The sequence below is a fragment of the Athalia rosae genome, chromosome 2, assembly GCF_917208135.1.
Source record: "Athalia rosae chromosome 2, iyAthRosa1.1, whole genome shotgun sequence".
In the NCBI taxonomy this organism is placed as follows: Eukaryota; Metazoa; Arthropoda; class Insecta; order Hymenoptera; family Athaliidae; genus Athalia; species Athalia rosae.
Window position 1 is genome coordinate 22,907,107 of NC_064027.1, and position 11,075 is coordinate 22,918,181.

The following is an 11,075-nucleotide window of genomic DNA, read 5'->3' on the forward strand; positions in this document are numbered from 1 at the left end:
TATGGACACCGGAAGAACGAATTGCGCAAACTTTTAACTCGGCGCGGGGGTATAACGATCACCTACCCACAACTATCATTCTAGACAATGGACTCGCGTGTCTCTCCTTATAGTACCCCCCTCATTACATTGTATGTACACACTCGTGTGTACACATATATACGCTAGAAATTAGTTAACATCATTTACAGTTATACATATATGTTTGTTGTACGTACGCTGCAACGGTCCGACAAATCTACCGATTCACGGATTTTATTGCTCAAATGAATTTCTCCAATTTACCGCAAAGACGTGTGAATAACGATGGCGAGGAAAATAGCGAGTTTGGACGAAAATTGAATGAACAAATTGTTCGAAATTTCGTACAAATACGCTCTGAAAGCATGATCGGAAATTCGGGTCCCCAATGTATGAGATGAAAAAAGGAGCTCTTGTCGAGCTAATATTCAACGTTTTTCCGCAACGATTTCGAAGCGGGTAATATTCACAATAACGCACGACGATATCCGTTGAGGAATTGAGTTTGAGAAGGGTTAGGTCTTCCCCGATGCAGGGCCCTCGGGATGCCAGACATACCTCAGCGAGGTCTCCCGAGATTAATGGTAGTTTAATAACGTTAATTGAACCCCTTAGAAGAATCGATACGGTCTGAGATACCGATCGATCTCATGATAAATAGTCAGCGGCACCGCAGGCGACCGTTTCCGACGCCTTCGATGGGCCACTGCCCGCATATAGATTCGACATTTCGCGTCTCATCGCGGCCGAGCTCTTCTTTTTTTTTCTTTCTTTCTTTCTTTCTCTCTTTCTTTCTTCCTCTGTACTTCCATTTTTTATTATTATTTTTTCTCTCCTCATTTCGATTCATATTTTTATACGATATACATATATCGCACGACCCGGCTATTCGTGTACATTTTTATATTTATACATCGTCGTACATTGTTCACTTGTGGGTGTTACACGCGTTTGGTACACGACATTATACGTATTACGTCGTTTCGTAACGCCAATTAATGACAATTCTTCGAATTTTTTTTTCTCCTCCATAATATATGTTATAATAATACCGCGCGCGTTCTGTGCGCAGACCTCTTGGGATAATTTGCGTATGTGGAGCATGGGATTTCTTATTGTTCATTGTTTATAGCGTACACAGAAAAGCTTATCTCGGGTCATGGTCGAACTCTCGATTTTTTTTTTTCTCTTCTCTTCTCAATTCTATTTCTTTTTTCTTCTTTTTTTCGGAATCGCGAGATTCATTTCCAGTTGTTGAAAATAATTTCATTGAGTGAAAAATTGAATTTTAATTTCAAACGGTGGGAGGCACTGCGTACACTATAGCTAGATCTGAGACTACACATATATATATACATATATATATATATATATATATATATACGTTTATGTACTAATATACAGGGAGATCCTGTACATTGACCGCGCGGAGCGTTAAAATATAAGATATCCGATAAGATAAGATAAAATGATCCTGATGCTGTGCGGAGCGGAGTTAGAGCTTGTGAAGAGATTGAGGTAATTCCAAGCTCAAAGATCGTGTCCCATTCATCCTTGCCGCCTATATCCCTTTTATCCCTCGCATTTTTTTTTTTCGTTTTTTTTTTTTCTCTTGTTTTTATTATTTATTTTTCATTTTTTATTCTTCTACTCCAACAGTCGGCGCGTTGTGCTATTAGAACCCCATTGTGTTATCTCACCTAAGAATTACCTGTAGCAAGATAGGTATATTCAGTCAGTCTCGCGCGGTTGGTTTCTTTCGAATTTTTATTCTGTATCTATATATATATATATGTATATATATATGTGGTATGTATTATGTACTCCTATATACGCACGGTATATAGTGCGTCAAGATAGTTGTACACATCGTACTTGCACGTATACGTATAGATATTACTCTGTATACATCGCGCATAGATCGCGCGCTTCCTATAAAGAACCGAAAGTATATCTAGAAGGCGTGAAAAGCACCTGGACGACGCGTGGGTGGCGCGATATGCTCATGAGGTTAGGCGAGGCTTCGTTATTTCAGATATATGTATATATATATATATATATACACACGAATATACGTACACATATATACGTATAACTATGTACCTAACCGCACGGACCTCGAGTACCAATACTAACGACTCTTCGATTCGACCCCGCGTGCCCTCGGCTATAAAGTAAATTATTATAATTATATATTATATCGCACGAAGCTCTCCGTAAAGGCGAGCTTGTGTGTGGTTTTCTAAACTCATATTTTTCGTATCGTCGCATAATATATATTATATGTACGTAAAAAATGAAATATTTACTAGTAAATTTTCTCGACCAGATCACTTAACGAATACGCGGAGGTGATCGGACACGTTCTTTCGGAGAACATTTTCCGTCTCTTCTTTCGAAGTTCTCCGATCTTTTACACGTATTTATACGCTCACCTGATGCAGCTGCTATAACGGAAACAAACGACGTTAAGATGCGAGAGACAAGGATCGCGTGCTACGACGTCACGCTCAAGAGCGGATGTGCCTTCGGGGTGTGGGTAAAATACGCAGCTCTGCTTGGGTCCCGGCCATGGTATATTATTGGCCAACGAAAGTGAAATTCTTCCTTTTCTTCTTATTTTTATTCCCCTTTTTTTTTTTGTCTTCATCTTCCACTTCTTCCTCCTCTTCTTCTTCTTCTTCTTCTTCTTCTTCTTCTTCTTCTTGTTCTTCCTCAAATAACGGCACCTGCAGCAACGCTCGCAGCCCTCCTTACAACCGGTACCGTTAAGGGCTACGTGGCGTAACGGATGAAGAAGAAGCCGGCGACTCTGTCCGCTGTCGTTGATCTTTTTTTTTTTCTTTTCTATTTTCGCTTCCTTTTTCTCAATCTTCCATTTTTTTCCGTTACCATATTCAGGCGTTCGTTCATCTCTGCGGCCAATCCGTCGATCCTGCGAGGAAAACTTTGTCCGACTAATTTTTAGAAATTGAAACATAATATTTCCTCTCGAATGTAAAATTCGAAACGACGGATAATAGATCGAAAACTGACGATAAGAAATCAGATCGATTCGCGGCGGATATTATTCAAGGCATATACAATAAAAGCGTGCCGTAGTCACGACTCACAATCAGCTTGCTTATATACTTTTATATGACTTATATACGGTTTGTTACAGGGCGTCGATTAATTATCGGATGGGATCTTATAATACCATCCAAGGAGAGTCTCGGTTCTTATATTATATGCGAACAATGGAAGCCGCGCGCCGGTGTAGAATCAACGGTGCACAGGTTTATAATCTTGATTGTAAAAATTGTCCAAGGTCTCTCAGTTTCCCATGCGTATAGATGAGCGCGTTACAGGTATGCGTACGTACATGGATGTATTTTCCTTTTCTTCGTATCAATGTTCGTCGTGGGCACGAAGCAAATGGAACAAACGAGGTTGGAACCTTGTTACACCGTTCCGTTTAAAAAAAAAAAAAAGAAAAGCGCACATAAATTTGGTCGATAAAAAATGTGTAGAACAAAATTTTGTTACACGTACGACGAGCGGCGAAATTTTTCGGAGCGTTGTTCGAGTTGCGAAATGGGTCGAAAACGGAAAAGAAAATAAGAGGGGGAGATGAAGAGAAAAAAGAAAGAAAGAAAGAAAAAAGAAAAATTAGATGTAGAGAAGAAGAGATAATTTGCTTTGTCAAGAAACCCCCACGCCATCGTATACAAGAGTCACGTACCTTGCGTACGTAGGTATGTATATAGGCGTACATGGGGACATAGACGGTGGACGTACACACATACGCGCGTACAGTTCGGTTTGTTCATCATCCACGTGACCAGAGCGGAGGTACGGAGGTAGGATACAGTGTAGTTACAATATCATGGATGGGTATGGTCTTGTCCATTGTTGTTCTGCCCGCGTATTCCACTGCACCGGGTCAGAGACGAGAAAAAAGAGAAAGAATAAGAAGAAGAATAGACTGAAGAGGAAGAGGAAGGAAAAAAGAAAAAGTGACGCTGGAGTACCGCAGGTCTGATGCGCTAAGAACTGACTGACTGACTAAGGAAGAAGAAGAAGAAGAAGAAGAAGAAGAAGAAGAAGAAGAAGTAGATAAGTAGAAGAAGGTGGTGTCCCACACAATCAGGTGGGCAGACTACTCCACGGTGACTCACCAAGAGTCACCGTGAGCCCGCAATAGAGGACTCGCCCCAGTATGAATTGCATTGTGTGTGATAAGTACGTACCGTATAACGCTAAGGACTTGTACTCGCCACTTCCAACTCTATACCGTGTTACATGAAACACGTAAAAGTTGTCCCGCCTTCGACTCTTCACTCTCACAATAATCGAACGTACTCACCAGCTGCTGTAGATCGGGATGCTCGCGTCGCATGCACTCCCGATTCTCGACTCGATTTTTGGAGTCGTTGCTGTTTTGAGAAAAAACAAAAAAATAATGAAAAAAAATCTCATCGAAATAACACACACCCTGAATGAAAATGTGAACTGATTTCATGTACGACACTGCAGTCGTGAACCTGAGCGTTGTCCCTCAATTTTTACGAAAAAAATGAGACACATTTTCATCAGTTCGCCGCCGATAGAACTGATTTTTGAGATGGGTCACCGACACTTAAAAATTCATTGGCCTGTGATGTGCGATGTACATTTCACCGCGATTTCATCGAAGTTGTCTGATCTCAGTTTTTTATCCGAAGCTTGCACCTTATTCGTGGCGGTTGTAAAGTCCATTAGGGTGGAGTATAGATTCTGTTGGTTTTTCTCGGATAAATGGGAAGTTTTATACGGGTAGGTTGAGAGGAGTGTATCGGAGAGTGTTCAATGCCGCGGGGTACGCGGTAGCGCGTAGCAGTTACGATGATATTAGTGCTTTTGGTACGGTCCCCCTTTTTTCCCTTTTGGGATAACTCAACTCCCCGGATAGGTAGGTAGGTAGGTAGGTAGGTAGGTAGGTATAGGAGGTGGGCAGGGGGATATACGGGTATGGTGAATAATGCCTGAAGGGCGTTTCGGAATCAAGACAGCGGCGTGGCACGTTTAAGTTCCGAATGTCGGTTGTTGAAAGGCACCCTAAGCACACAAGCCTCGAGCTAACGGACAATGGGCGATGATCTCGGTCTTTTGTCTCGACCACCACCACCGCGCCATCGGTGCATTTCGGTGCACAGGTGCCAATCCCCACCCTAAAAACCGAGACCACGTACAAGGTACATAAAAATTAAGGTTTGGTAACCCCGTCAGGTAGAGAAGCGAGCGCGGTACCATTCGTTGATTTTAGTAACTATTTTTATTGCTTTATTGGACTCGCACCGTTTCCAGACCACCCCGGACGTGATTGTCTCGGTCTTCAGTGAAATCCGCGAAAACCGACGAAAGAAACTTGATCGAGCCAAAGACGAGAAACAAAAAAAAAATATCGTTACGCCGTATGTTTTATCATCAGACTCGAGGCGACTCCGACTCGTGTAGGTATAACCCCCATTGTTGAAACTGACAAATGACATTTCACACCATGAGAGTTACACCCTGGGTGCTGCGGCAGCGAGGTACGCGATAACATTTATCATTCTCGTTGTAGAAGAATAATAGGAAGAGGTAAACGAAAAAGATGAAAGAATAAAGCAAGAAGTACGATTTTTTATATATATATAAAAGGAAACTACAAGAGGTTGAGAGTACTCCTCAAGTACGGATTCGAATAGGACGAAGAGGACTTGCAACGCGGACAACGACTAAGAGACCTACGACTTTGCAGTCGGTTCTCGACGTAGGCGTCGTCGCGTTTCTCGCACCGCTGATCTTTGTGGGCGTTGCGCAAACATAATCGATCTGGACTCTCTCGTTTTCAAATGAAATTCATTTTGTACACTCGTTTGAAGAGCCGTCCGCACCGTTTTGAGAAAACAAAATCAACTGAAAATTGACGAAGGATACCGAGGAAAATGAATCGTTCGCACTTTCGAACGATCCCCCGCTCTCCTCGCGAATCGACTCGAAACAGACCCGCGCGAAGGAGCGGAAACGTCGAGGAAAATCAGAAATTTTACGCTCTTCCGATAGCGGAGTGGATTCGATGCTCGATTGAATAATTCATCGGATCAAAGTTCTTTTCTTCATACATCTTTCCAATTTCCTCTATTGTCGATATTCCGACAGACGATCGGCTGTTTCTGAACCGATGAAAGGTACGAGACGAGAATTCCGTTGTCGCTGCTTGGATTCCCAACGTCCAAGAGTACGACGTACGAGGTATCGTGCATTATACGTGAACCCCGTCGAACACAGCGACGTTCAAAAGATGCTCGATAGATGAGAAGGAAAAAAAAAAAAAACGAAGAAGAAATTACAACCATCTATATTACTTCTCGCAGTCAAAGAATATAACGAGCATAAAGAAGTCGAGTGTTTCCGGTCGTCTCAGATAGTGCTTCAAATATTAAAGAGCAAAATACAACCGAAATCCGAACAAAGCGTTTCGAAGCTCCCGAGCGCCCCGTCAATGTATCAATGATATGGGCCATTCCACGTGAACCGGATCAGTCACCTCTCAGATATTTTTTTAATTTGACATGTCGATTGTCCATGGGGAGTTAGATTTTTGTGCCAAAGGATTTTTGAATTAGTGCAAATTTCGATTTATTATGAACAATCGAAAAATTGAGAGGCGGTTTCTTTAAAAAATCATAACTTCGTCAAAAATGATGTTAGATTAAATTTTTTTTTTTAAATTTACGCGGATGAGGCTATAGATTTATGAAAAAAATGAATCGTGCCGAGAAAGTTTATTTATCATTTGTTTATTTGACAATGAATTTTTAAATGATTTTTAAAACACTGATGGATAGCACCGAAAAATTTAAAAAAAATGCTGACATATACTTTGAACTATACTACAGCCTGTGAATTAATTTCAGAGATGCGTTCGGCTTTGTTTTCGAGTAAAAAATCATCGAAGTTGGCGGCGCGCATAAATTCGAGCTCGTCGACGCCTATGCGCGTGATGACGCGCGTCGAGCGACAGAGACCCTATCTACTCTCTACGGACGCTACTTGGTGTACGCTCGACCGCGGTATTCACGAGTCATTTTCGCGATGATAGACACCGTTAAAAAATCTGGAAAAAATTCCATAGCTTCCCCATAACACGGCAAAGCCATAGAGTAAGTTCCAGAGATGTGTTATTTCTCGTTTTCGAGATATCCGGACGCATTGGGACTTTCCATGCTCGCTACTTGGTAGACACTCGGCGGCGGAATTCACGAGTCATTTTCGCGATGATAGACACCGTTAAAAAATCTGGAAAAAATTCCATAGCTTCCCCATAACACGGCAAAGCCATAGAGTAAGTTCCAGAGATGTGTTATTTCTCGTTTTCGAGATATCCGGACGCATTGGGACTTTCCATGCTCGCTACTTGGTAGACACTCGGCGGCGGAATTCACGAGTCATTTTCGCGATGATAGACACCGTTAAAAAATCTGGAAAAAATTCCATAGCTTCCCCATAACACGGCAAAGCCATAGAGTAAGTTCCAGAGATGTGTTATTTCTCGTTTTCGAGATATCCGGACGCATTGGGACTTTCCATGCTCGCTACTTGGTAGACACTCGGCGGCGGAATTCACGAGTCATTTTCGCGATGATCGACACCGTTAAAAAATCTGGAAAAAATTCCATAGCTTCCCCATAACACGGCAAAGCCATAGAGTAAGTTCCAGAGATGTGTTATTTCTCGTTTTCGAGATATCCGGACGCATTGGGACTTTCCATGCTCGCTACTTGGTAGACACTCGGCGGCGGAATTCACGAGTCATTTTTGCGATGATCGACACCGTTTAAAAATCTGAAAAAAATTCCATAGCTTCCCCATAACACGGCAAAGCCATAGAGTAAGTTTCAGAGATGTGTTATTTCTCGTTTTCGAGATATCCGGACGCATTGGGACTTTCCATGCTCGCTACTTGGTAGACACTCGGCGGCGGAATTCACGAGTCATTTTCGCGATGATCGACACCGTTAAAAAATCTGGAAAAAATTCCATAGCTTCCCCATAACACGGCAAAGCCATAGAGTAAGTTTCAGAGATGTGTTATTTCTCGTTTTCGAGATATCCGGACGCATTGGGACTTTCCATGCTCGCTACTTGGTAGACACTCGGCGGCGGAATTCACGAGTCATTTTCGCGATGATCGACACCGTTAAAAAATCTGGAAAAAATTCCATAGCTTCCCCATAACACGGCAAAGCCATAGAGTAAGTTCCAGAGATGTGTTATTTCTCGTTTTCGAGATATCCGGACGCATTGGGACTTTCCATGCTCGCTACTTGGTAGACACTCGGCGGCGGAATTCACGAGTCATTTTTGCGATGATCGACACCGTTAAAAAATCTGGAAAAAATTCCATAGCTTCCCCATAACACGGCAAAGCCATAGAGTAAGTTTCAGAGATGTGTTATTTCTCGTTTTCGAGATATCCGGACGCATTGGGACTTTCCATGCTCGCTACTTGGTAGACACTCGGCGGCGGAATTCACGAGTCATTTTTGCGATGATCGACACCGTTTAAAAATCTGAAAAAAATTCCATAGCTTCCCCATAACACGGCAAAGCCATAGAGTAAGTTTCAGAGATGTGTTATTTCTCGTTTTCGAGATATCCGGACGCATTGGGACTTTCCATGCTCGCTACTTGGTAGACACTCGGCGGCGGAATTCACGAGTCATTTTTGCGATGATCGACACCGTTTAAAAATCTGAAAAAAATTCCATAGCTTCCCCATAACACGGCAAAGCCATAGAGTAAGTTTCAGAGATGTGTTATTTCTCGTTTTCGAGATATCCGGACGCATTGGGACTTTCCATGCTCGCTACTTGGTAGACACTCGGCGGCGGAATTCACGAGTCATTTTTGCGATGATCGACACCGTTTAAAAATCTGAAAAAAATTCCATAGCTTCCCCATAACACGGCAAAGCCATAGAGTAAGTTTCAGAGATGTGTTATTTCTCGTTTTCGAGATATCCGGACGCATTGGGACTTTCCATGCTCGCTACTTGGTAGACACTCGGCGGCGGAATTCACGAGTCATTTTTGCGATGATCGACACCGTTTAAAAATCTGAAAAAAATTCCATAGCTTCCCCATAACACGGCAAAGCCATAGAGTAAGTTTCAGAGATGTGTTATTTCTCGTTTTCGAGATATCCGGACGCATTGGGACTTTCCATGCTCGCTACTTGGTAGACACTCGGCGGCGGAATTCACGAGTCATTTTTGCGATGATCGACACCGTTTAAAAATCTGAAAAAAATTCCATAGCTTCCCCATAACACGGCAAAGCCATAGAGTAAGTTTCAGAGATGTGTTATTTCTCGTTTTCGAGATATCCGGACGCATTGGGACTTTCCATGCTCGCTACTTGGTAGACACTCGGCGGCGGAATTCACGAGTCATTTTTGCGATGATCGACACCGTTTAAAAATCTGAAAAAAATTCCATAGCTTCCCCATAACACGGCAAAGCCATAGAGTAAGTTTCAGAGATGTGTTATTTCTCGTTTTCGAGATATCCGGACGCATTGGGACTTTCCATGCTCGCTACTTGGTAGACACTCGGCGGCGGAATTCACGAGTCATTTTTGCGATGATCGACACCGTTTAAAAATCTGAAAAAAATTCCATAGCTTCCCCATAACACGGCAAAGCCATAGAGTAAGTTTCAGAGATGTGTTATTTCTCGTTTTCGAGATATCCGGACGCATTGGGACTTTCCATGCTCGCTACTTGGTAGACACTCGGCGGCGGAATTCACGAGTCATTTTTGCGATGATCGACACCGTTTAAAAATCTGAAAAAAATTCCATAGCTTCCCCATAACACGGCAAAGCCATAGAGTAAGTTTCAGAGATGTGTTATCTCTCGTTTTCGAGATATAGGGACGCATATGGCACTCCGCGCTTGCTACTTTGACATATTAAGCCACAATAATATCTCAAAAACGAGAAATAACACATCTCTGGAACTTACTCTATGGCTTTGCCGTGTTATGGGGAAGCTATGGAATTTTTTTCAGATTTTTAAACGGTGTCTATCATCGCGAAAATGACTCGTGAATACCGCGGTCGAGCGTACACCAAGTAGCGTCCGTAGAGAGTAGATAGGGTCTCTGTCGCTCGACGCGCGTCATCACGCGCATAGGCGTCGACGAGCTCGAATTTATGCGCGCCGCCAACTTCGATGATTTTTTACTCGAAAACAAAGCCGAACGCATCTCTGAAATTAATTCACAGGCTGTAGTATAGTTCAAAGTATATGTCAGCATTTTTTTTAAATTTTTCGGTGCTATCCATCAGTGTTTTAAAAATCATTTAAAAATTCATTGTCAAATAAACAAATGATAAATAAACTTTTTCGGCACGATTTATTTTTTTCATAAATCTATAGCCTCATCCGCGTAAATTTAAAAAAAAAAATTAAATCTAACATCATTTTTGACGAAGTTATGATTTTTTAAAGAAACCGCCTCTCAATTTTTCGATTGTTCATAATAAATCGAAATTTGCACTAATTCAAAAATCCTTTGGCACAAAAATCTAACTCCCCATGGAAAATCGACATGCCAAATTAAAAAAATATCTGAGAGGTGACTGATCCGGTTCACGTGGAATGGCCCATATACATTATACATAAGAAAAATAATAGATGGGAAAAAAAAAAGAGAATAATAAAAATGAAAAACGAAAGACAGGACATACGTGATCGATATGTGAAGCCCGTCCATGCAGGTGATTCTTGTTTCATATTCCTCAGTTGCAACTCAACTCAACTCGAACGAAACTCCTCCCTTTCTCGATGCAATGCCATTGACATTTTAAAGACTTGAGTCATATATACGTTATTGTGATCATAGCGTTATTATCATCATTTTTGTCTCATACTTTTACCTTTTATTTATTCATTTCTCATTGATTTTTTTCCATTTCTTTTTATTTGTTATCCTCCGGGCGCTGTCTGGTCACGTCCAGGGCATACGATGAGCAGCCGGTGCT